Source organism: Paramormyrops kingsleyae, unplaced genomic scaffold (genome assembly GCF_048594095.1).
Source record: "Paramormyrops kingsleyae isolate MSU_618 unplaced genomic scaffold, PKINGS_0.4 ups66, whole genome shotgun sequence".
Lineage (NCBI taxonomy): Eukaryota > Metazoa > Chordata > Actinopteri > Osteoglossiformes > Mormyridae > Paramormyrops > Paramormyrops kingsleyae.
In genome coordinates, this window is record NW_027326004.1 from 6062 (window position 1) to 16963 (window position 10902).

A 10902-nucleotide genomic window follows, 5' to 3' on the forward strand; every position below is an offset into this window, starting at 1 on the left:
TTTCAGTTAAATATATATATATATATATATATATATATATATATATATGTATGTGTGTGTGTGTTTGGAAAGCTGACTTTTGTTTGTGATATAAAATGATTAAAAATGTACAATGTAAAATTTCTCAGTTTATTTAATATATGTGTGCAATATTATGTTGCTAATTTAAAAAGTTATATTACATGCAATATTTAGAATGGTTTATTACTGGACATAAAATAAATAATGTGATTATATAATGGATATCTTTGGCTCAATTTTCAAATAAGCACATATGCAATATCAAGTGAAGACATATGTTCCCCTACACTTTTCTGAGGAAAGATGTATGTGTGACGCCTGAAAATCACTCAGGTACATTATTACATGAGAATACAGTAGCTTTATTAGTACTAAGGTCCAGAGTTGCCATGTGCCTGTTGTAACAGGGGGGAACCAAATATCCTGTATGTAAGGAAATTATGTTTCCCCTAATATTTAAGCAAAGATGTATGTATGACGTCTGAAAATCACTCAGGTACATTATGACATGAGGATACAGTAGTTTTATTAGTACTGAGGTCCAGAGTTGCCGTGTGCCTGTTTTAACAGGGGGGAACCAAATATCCTGGATGTCAGGAAATTATGTTTCCCCTAATATTTAAGCAAAGATGTATGTGTGACGTCTGAAAATCACTCAGGTACATTGTTACATGAGAATACAGTAGTTTTATTAGTACTGAGGTCCAGAGTTGCCGTGTGCCTGTTTTAACAGGGGGGGAACCAAATATCCTGGATGTCAGGAAATTATGTTTCCCCTCATTTTTAAGCAAAGATGTATGTGTGACGCCTGAAAATCACTCAGGTACATTATTACATGTGAATACAGTAGATCGTCACGCATAATATAGTCTTACAAGCAAGACTACCGTTTTCGTCAAGAAATATCTCTATCCAGCGAATTAAATAATTTTATTTTGTATTTGCAAAAACAAAGAAACATTGAAAAGGCATGTGATTTTTAAAAATATATGGGTTGTTTACCTCAAGAGCTTCGTAGAAAGATATTAAAACGACAGAGAAACCGTCTAACTAAAGTGAAGCCGTCTATAACACTAAGTAGCAGGTGACGTCATGATTTAAATCAGCGCGCGACAGGGGGAACACGGGGGAACTGAATTTCTCATAACACCGGTCTCAGAAGGACAATGGTAATTCAACTTATAAAGACGTCAGCTTGCATTAGTCGATGAAACACTTAAACGAATACACGAAGGTTGTAAAATAACATATTTTCAACAAGCTAGACTTCTGCTGGCCACTTACATTAACCAATGCACGACAAACAGTACCATGACAGACAAACACAATGAACAGGTCACTCAATAAGAATGAATGATGCAACCAACTGGCTGCTTTTAGCGTCAAGGTGGTTAAAATGGTACGGTCCACATTAGGGGTGTCTGAAATCGTTTTACATAAAATTTTCCTACAAGGTGAGGTTATCTTTTTTTTTTTTTTTACAACAAAAAAATATTAAAATTACAACAAAAATATTAAGACCGCCCCACAAACTGCTATTTTTGTTTCTTTGGGGGGGGTCTGAGTCTTGATTGGGGGGTACAGTAACCCGCAGTACCCCCCGTAATTTGAACCATGATCCCAGCAGCCTCTACAGCAATCCCAGAAATCTCAGCGGAGATTATATCATGTTATGTTGTGAAATATCAGCCACATGCTTCCTTGGTCTCTCCCTATTTTGCTTTCTACTACTATATCAGCTGTTACTGAACAACGTTCATCAGTTTGGGTATGTTTTTCAATAGGATTTGTTCTGATTGATTTTACCAGTCTTTCTCTAAACCCTTTCTGTTTGTCTGAGTAATAGACCAGATATGCTGAACTGTTTTTGTTACACCCCACAAATATGCCCTTTTCACATCTGGAATCCAGTTTCTTATGGTCATGTTTGTAAGCATACAATCCAACCCAAATATCCACATTTTAGAGAGGTCAGGCTTTCTAATCTGTGTTATTTGCTCTCTATATTATACTCTGTACAGTTCACAGGTCATCTAACAAGATTGATTGGGCGGTATCTGATTTTTAATATCGTTATACCACCCAGACATTATACAGCGGCATATTATATTTTTCCCAATAAAATTGGGGGTATTCCCAGTATTTCCCAATAAAATTGGGGGATATTCTAAGGAATATATTGTAGTAAATGGTATTACAGTAATACCACCCAAGCCTAGGCAGCAACCACCCCCGCCCCGCAGTTGTCCCTCATCTGCCTCCCTGAAATCAGTATGTCTGTGGTGGGATGTGTGAATTTCAAACTAATGATTGCCTTCATGGTCTTAGCAATGGACAATTTTAGAATTAAAAAGGTGACGAGGGTTGTATCTAGCCAAAATGTTATACAATGTTAAATTTAAATAATGCTGCCAGGAAATTAATTCAGTTATTAATAAATAATAATTATTTTTAAAAATACTAGTCTAATATAACTATAATTTATAACTATATTTTATGTGATTTATATATTTATAATTATATTTTATAATTTTTAATGATGATCCATAGTGATACCTATTATTAATAATTATAATAATTATTATTTAAAATAATGTTTAATATGTTTAATATTTAAAATGTGTAATAGTAGTTTAATAAATACATTTTCCATTCGAAGATGTTAACATAATGTCTTTAGGTGAAAACATGTATGCCAAATGTGTGGTAACTGTGGTATAAGCATGTCGAACTTCAAACTGTGCATTGTAAATGCTTCTGCAACCATACATTACTCTTACTTATTTGCATCTTATGAATAATGAATCTGGAAGTATTGTTAAGAAATATCTGGGAGTTTAAAAAAATTACATGAACATTTACCAAACTGCTGATGAGTTTATTAGCCTAAAATTAGTTTATTAGCCTAAAATTTTTAACTAAAATTAGTTAGTTAAATTTTTTGTGGCTTTTTTTTCAGTGCAATGAAAGTTTACTTTTCACTAGTAAAATGAAAGTGCAATGTATGTAAGTGTACATGGAGTGAGCCACAGCGACATCAGAGTGATACCGTTTTCTCTTTAGTTTGGAAGATCTCAGCTGCTTCTTCCTGGGAGCAGGTCTCCTCATAACACTCGCGCTCCAGGTTTCCTGGTAGCATTTCCTCCAGGAAAAAGTTGGCTCTTGGCTGTCGGACCTTCAGGACCTGAACTGCATCTCTCCACTCCAGAAATACTGAATGCAAAATAATGATTTGTTGACTATACTGCTTCATGGTCCTCTCAGCCCTCAAACCTGTTTTTTTTACACCTGTTTCTGCCATGTTTCTTTTAGATGTGTTTCACGTCTTATACAAAATTGCACTATAAAAATAACATTGTTTACAGAAAATAAAAATAAAAAGATCAAGCTTTTCTTATACAGTATGTTCAATGGAAAATTAATTTCCAATACTCTTCTTAGGTGTTATCATCTTGTTTTCTCATATTTATGGCAGTCAATTAGAACTTTCTAAACAAAGCATGAGCAAACTGAGCATGTATTCCTTCACAAAAATCTGAGATGCAAAATGCATTATACTGACATCTGTTACCTATTTACCACATATGAACCGACTTGCATTTTAGAAATTCGCTGTGATAGTGCAGTGAGTTCAACAGTGATATTACACCACTACCTTATCTTCAACACCACAATGGCCAGACAGTGCTGGTAAATAATTGCCTAGGCAGCACCCTAGGAAGTCAGTAGGGAGAATCAGCCAATACCCACAACTTCTGCATTAAGATTACATTCCCTTGACAGAGCTGTAGCCCCTGAGTGGATTCTACAGAGGATAACTTCCCTGAAGCTCCCTTCAACAAGGCAGTGCCAGGACTGTGTTTCTTATTCCTTTGTTCTCCTGTTTGTTCTGGCACAGTTGTCTCCCTGCATACTGACTCACCCCTTCCTTAGCCACCAATAAGCAGTCCATTGGGCTCTCACTCACTTCTCAAACTTGCCTCTATCTCATCACCAGACTTTGTATATAATAGAACAACGTGTACTGCTCCCCCCCATCCAAAGTGAAGATTGCACTCCACTATCCCAGGTGAAGACTATGCTCCCATGTGCCTAAGGAAATACATAACACAATTCATGATTTTATCTGGCTATGAAATTATTCAAAACACACAACAAGCAAAGTGACATGTTCTAAAGACTGACTCACTTTTGGAAGCTTGTGCTGTTGTGAGGGACAGCAGGAAAACAGCACTGAAGAGCAGACATTCAAGAAAGGACATCCTATGGCTGAGCCTCATTCTTCTACCTAGACAAAGAAGAGGAGCAGTAAGGCCTCGTTCACATGGACGTCTGTACCAGGCGTTTTTCTGACATTCGTGGCGCCAAGTGAGCGCCGAATGAACGCCGACCGTTTTTCTGTTCATTTGAGCAAATCAAAGCGACCACACGGGCGTTCAGCACCGGCGTTCGGCCGGCTACGCGTTCAGGTGGCGTCAAATAAACGCTGCATGCAACGTTTTCTTGGCGTCGAAATCCCGACGAACGCGAAGAAAACAACGCTATTGCGTTTACATGGCATTCGGTTGGCGTTCCAGAGGACCAAATATGTCCCACGATTCTGTACGGCAACTTCAAGAAGCCACATTTTACGGAAAATGTGATACTCGTAATATCGGTATTGTACCAGCAGTGAGTTAATCAGCTGCTGGTACAATACCGATATTATGAGTAACCCAAACCGACAGATCAACTGGTGCTAATATTTTCGCTTAAAATACCAATTTAAAAAGCTCAGTAGGCAACTGGAAATTTGGACATCTATAAGGAAAAACTCATTTAACTGATCGATGCGCCGTATCTGCTTTCTCTTTTCAACTGTCTTTACTCATAGGGTTCAACTGCAGTTAATACGAAATTACAAAAGCTGTAGAAATATTTCAGCATAAAATCATGCGATATAAATAATTATAGTGTTACAGCAATTACGGCCGTAATTATCATAAAGCCTTGCAACCCCGATCAGGATAAGCAGTGGGGATCGAGAATGATGGATGTGTGAATGTAAATAAAATTTACATAAATGCATCTTGGACTTCTAAAAATTAGTTTACACACCAAATTTAAGCAATTAATATATAAACCCCGCTTCTCTCCAATACCTCAACAATTACGGATGGATTCCAGAGTACAGCATAACTTTGGCTAGCCTACTTATTACCCGTGCGACATACTCAGAAAACGGCAGCTGAAAGTGAAACACACACACTGAACCTGAAAAAAATCACAAAAAACTGAAAATGAAAGACGCAAATTATGCACGTTTGAAAGTAATTTTTAAATGTAAAACTAGAACTTTACAATGTGATTTCGCCATCTTGTTTAAATCTCGAAATATACATTATAAACCTTAAGAGTAATTACTGCCCCCACGGGTAAACACACGAGACTACAGATTGGGCGCAAGACTGGTGTTAAACAGCGTCAAGCGAACGCCATCGAAACGGCAATCGAATGAAAGTTTACTGAATCGAACGCAGGAAATACACGTATGGTGTTCAGAGGGCGTTCATTTGGAACGTCCGTGTGGACGAGGCCTAAGGGTCTTGAAATTACAGGTGAGGCAAAAGGCTGAGATACAACACTGCTGAAAAAAGGCACCCCTAGTATTAAGTCTGATGGTAAAAAGATACATAACCTGCCAGAATAAAAATAGTCCCCAGATTAAAACACAGTATGGTGTACTGTGCTTTTCCAACATGACACAATCAGGAGAAAATTAAGCATGACTTACCAAGCGTATTAGTGTTTGGCATGAACAACAATTTGTCTGTAAAAAGAAAAATAGAAAAGCTGAACTTCAACCACACTTTAAATATTGACACAGGAGTGACACAATCGGTTAAACACCCCTCTCCAGGATACTCAAACTAGACAGTTTGGGTAGTTATTTAATTTAACATATAAAAACATGTCATGTTACGCTGTTTCAGACTTAATTCTTACTTAAACTGCTATTCAGTATTCACATCTCAAGTTGTCAGCTTTATACTGTAATTAATTTAAGAAAGTTAAATTACTTCCCCACTTCCCAAAACTAGATTCTAAACGAAGTAATTCATAATAATACATAAGTAATTAATTGTACTGCAGGATCTAAGTACACAAATAGTGTGGATTTTGAAATTCCAATAAGTTGTTTTAAGTACTGATTGTAAATCCACTATTACATAATGGAAAATTAGTTAGAAGCTAAGACTATTTAAAAAGTCAGTCTGTGTCATAATTAAAAAAAGAAGCAGTGAATGCAAATTAATACAGTATAGTATTCTACTGTTCTACATTTACAAATTACAATTTCATCATATACACTACAGTATATTGCCAAAAGTATTGGGAAACCTGCCTTTACACACACATGAGTTTTAATGACATCCCGTTCTTAATACATAGTCTTTAATATGGAGTTGGCTGACCCTTTGCAGCTACAGTATAACAGCTTCAACTCTTCTGGGAAGGCTGTCCACAAGGTCTTTATGGGAATTTTTGACCATTCATCCAGGAGAGGATGATTGTGAGGTTAGGCCCTGATGTTGGACAAAAAGGCCTGACTCAGTTTCTGCTCTAATTCATCCCAAAGGTGTTCTATCAGGTTGAGGTCAGGGCTCTGTACATACCAGTCAAGTTCCTCCACACCAGACTCGCTCATCCATGTCCTTATGGCCCTTGCTTTGTGCACTGCTGCGCAGTCATTGGAACAGGAAGGGGCCATCCCCAAACCGTTCCTACAAAGTTGGAAGCATGAAACTTTCCAAAATGACTTTGAATGCTGCAACATTAAGAGTTCCTTTTACTGGAACTAAGGGGCCAAGAAAGAGGGGTTCAGGTTTATGGGGCACTGGAAGACCTTCTGGAACAGGTGGGACCTGTTCAAGCCGGACGGGTTGCATCTGAAGTGTATTGGGGAGGCGTATGTGCAGAATAGTTGAGGAATGTTTAAACTAGGGACTGGGGGGGCAGGGAGGTCAGTTAAGAATTTATGTGGGGAGAGACGAAAAGCCCAAATAAATATTAAAAGTAGACACTGTAAAAGGCCTACCATTAGTGGCCTGTATTTGAATGCTAGGAGTATTAGAAACAAAATTAATTACTTAGAGGCTTTAATTTCTTCAGACAATTACGACATTATAGGAATAACTGAAACATGGATGAGTGACAATGATGGTGATGAATATAATATGGATGGTTATACGTTGTTCCGTAGAGACTGGATAGGCAAGAAGGGAGGTGGTGTTGCAGTATACGTACTGTAAAAGAAAACTTGCAGGCAAGGGATCTCACTGATAAAAATAAAAATTCAGAAGCTGTATGGATAAAACTTGATGCTAAAGATTCAAATGGCCTAATTGTCGGGGTTTGTTATAGAGCACCTAATGTAGCTGTAGATTATGAGTAATTAAAATGATGTGGTGGTTATGGGTGATTTTAATTTACCTGGGATACAGTTGGACACAGTCTCTGGCTCTTCTGTAAATGAACTTGAGATGGTGGAATTAGTACAGGATTGTTTTTTTTTACTCAGTTTGTTAATACTCCTACCAGGGGAGAAGCCCTTCTTGATCTTGTTTTCTGTAATAACCAGGATAGGATTGGAAAATTAGAGGTTTTAGACCCATTGTACGGTAGTGATCATAACATGGTTAAATTCGAGGTTAATTTTAGTGTCCGAAGAGCAAAGCCGAAATTAAAAGTATACAATGTTAGGAAGGCTAACTTTAATGGTATGAGACGGAAATTAGAAACTGTAAACTGGACAGAGTTAAATAGCAAAACAGTTGAAGAGGCATGGGAATTTTTCAAAAGCACATTGTTGCAAGTGCAAGAGGACTTCATACCTGTTTCCAGCAAAACTAAATGTAGGAAACGACAACCAAGGTGGTTTACTAAGGAAATTAAGAATAAAGTCAGGAGGAAAAGGGCTCTGTTCCACAATTGGAAAATAACTAATGATTTCAAAATTAAGCAGGAGTATCTAAGTCTACAGGCAGAGTTAAAAAATTACATTAGGCTATCCAAGAGGGATGTAGAAAGAAAAATTGCATTGGAGGCTAAGCATGACAGTAAAGGTTTCTTCCAATATTTTAACTCCAAGAGAGCACTAAAAGCTGAAATCACTAATTTGCAGGATAGTAAGGGACTTATAATTGATAATGAAATTGATATAGTAAATGAGTTTAATGATTATTTTTCAAGGGTGTTCACAATAGAGAACACAAGTAACTTACCACCAATTAATACGAATACAGCATCGTCTATGACCAATATATGTATAACTGAGGTTGATGTGATACTAAGCCTAGCTAAACTCAAAATAAATAAATCGCAGGGGCCTGATGGCATCTTACCTATAGTTTTAAAAGAGATGAGGGATATTATTAGCCAACCTTTAACTTTAATATTCCAGAAATCGTTATCTGCGGGTGTGGTACCATCAGATTGGAAGCATGCTAATATAATACCCATATTCAAAAAAGGGGATAGAAGTAATCCAGCAAACTATAGGCCAATCAGTTTAACTAGCATTACTGGAAAAATAATGGAAGCTATAATTCAAGTGAAAATGGTAGATTACCTAGATGCAAATAACATTATAAAAGATAGCCAACATGGATTTAGGAGAGGTAGATCCTGCTTAACGAATCTACTTGAGTTCTTTGAGGAAGCTACAAGTGAAATTGATCACAAAAAGGCCTATGATGTGATTTACTTAGATTTCCAGAAGGCCTTTGATGTTGTCCCCCACAAACGGCTCTTGCTAAAGCTTAAAGCTGCAGGGATTTTAGGAACTGTGGCAGCTTGGATCAAAAACTGGCTAACTGACAGGAAGCAGCGAGTAGTTATTAGAGGCACAATGTCACAGTGGGCCTCCGTTCATAGTGGCGTACCGCAGGGTTCAATTTTAGGACCACTATTGTTCCTAATTTACATTAATGATATTGACACAAATACATACAGTAAACTGGTTAAATTTGCAGACGACACCAGGGTGGGCGGTGTAGCAGATACTGATCTAGCAGCAGAGAGGCTTCAAAGGGCTCTGGATTTAATTAGCGAATGGGCTGATACTTGGCAGATGAAATTTAACACAGATAAATGTAAGGTAATCCATGCAGGGAGCAGAAATATAAAGTACAGATATTTTATGGGTTCCACTGAAATAAAGGTAGCTGATTACGAGAAAGATCTCGGTATGTATGTTGATGCTAGACAACACACCAGCACTCAGCAATCGCGGTAGAACCTTAGAACTTGTGGTACAAGCCATCGACCCGGTGTCAAACATTGCTGTTGCTTCAACTCGTCCCCCAATAATCACTTTAGTGTAAAACAGATCATCATATTGCTCTAGCTTTTGTGTGTTCTGCAGAACAACTGTACATTCAGGACTACACTCTTCGCATACAGTTTTATATACAGACTCACAATCAGGAATCACGGAATCACAATCCACTGATTTTGGGGGAGTATCATTAGGCCTTACACTCACTCCCTCCACATGCAGGCCTATTCGTTTCCCGTACGCGGTCCAACATCTAACTCAGGTACCCTACTGGTAGCACAAGCTTTAGCTTTATGACACTCTGCACATGCATGACCTGCTTTATAACAGAAAAAACACAGATGGTTCGCTCTGCAGTGAAAATGAGTGGTGTGACCAATATCTCCACACACTCCACATTAATGTTGTTCCGATTCTGATACTAGTATCGGAAATGCTGCCGATACCACCAAAAAATCTGGCATCTGTATCGGCGAGTATTTGAGTCCACGTACCGATCCGATACCATTTTCCTAAACATAACCTAGTTATGCCCGCTAGCTTTGCTTAACGCTGCAAATCGGAAATCAATTCTTCTTCGCTGCTCAGAATGCAAACACAGGAAGTTGTGTCGTGTTGCCACAAGCAACCACTGTTTACGGCAGCGAAGAAGTACAAACGTGCAAGAAGTATGTCCGCTGTTTGGCAGTATTTCAGGCTTGATCAACCAGCCAGTAAAACAGCGACATGTATTATACAGTATGTCAAGCTGCAATTTCAAGGGGTGGCACAGGTATTAGCAACTTTAACACAACAAACTTAATAAAGCATTTGAAGACGCGTCACCCCGTAGAACACGATGGTTACACAAAAGCTAGGACAGAGAAGGACGAGCCGTGCCAGACGCAACAAACATTGGAAGCTTCATTCAAACGAAGCAAAAAGTTTTCACAAGACAGCCAACGAGCAATAAAGATAACCGACAGGATTATCGAGTTTATTGTACTGGATGACCAGCCACTGTCAGTGGCTAAAATGCCTTTTATTTAACAAAATTGTTTGTGGACTTTAAGCTTTAAAGAGATTATTTTCTTATATTATTTATTTATTTTTCTATATTCCTAGATTTATTTGTTCCACTGTTTTTATACAGTTATATTGTAAAAATACTAAAATACTTTTTTCAGTTTACAGTGTTAGAATTGTGGCTGCATTTGAAGTTCTTTTTCAGATGTTGAAGTTCATTTTTTTTTTTTTTTAAATAAGTAATACTGTTAAATGTATGTCAGATAATAAAAACACTCTAGTTCACTATATGTACTTGTTCATGTTTTATTAAGGGATAAATCTAAAGCACAGCATAAAATAATTCTGTCAATTAATACAGGGCTAGTAGTATCTACAGCTGTATATACAGATACACACCCAGGTATCGGATCAGTACTCGGTATCGGCCGATACCCTGAGCCCAAGTATCGGAATCGGTATCGGGAGGGGAAAAATGGTATCGGAACATCTCTACTCCACATGAGAGAGTAGGCTTTACTCTGCTTCGGTGAGACTTAAGCAGATGCCACTCTGCA

General features: G+C 37.7%; 1 long non-coding RNA gene across 1 annotated transcript; it reads right to left on the reverse strand.

Annotated features, from left to right (window-relative positions):
• Positions 1-3457: 3457 nt before the first annotated feature.
• Positions 3458-5265, reverse strand: LOC140586463 (uncharacterized). Its single transcript, XR_011988278.1, has 3 exons — positions 5163-5265; positions 4211-4309; positions 3458-4113 (listed from the first exon to the last, which is right to left on the reverse strand). It is a non-coding gene; the product is annotated as an uncharacterized lncRNA (long non-coding RNA).
• Between the last annotated feature and the right edge of the window lie 5637 nt (positions 5266-10902).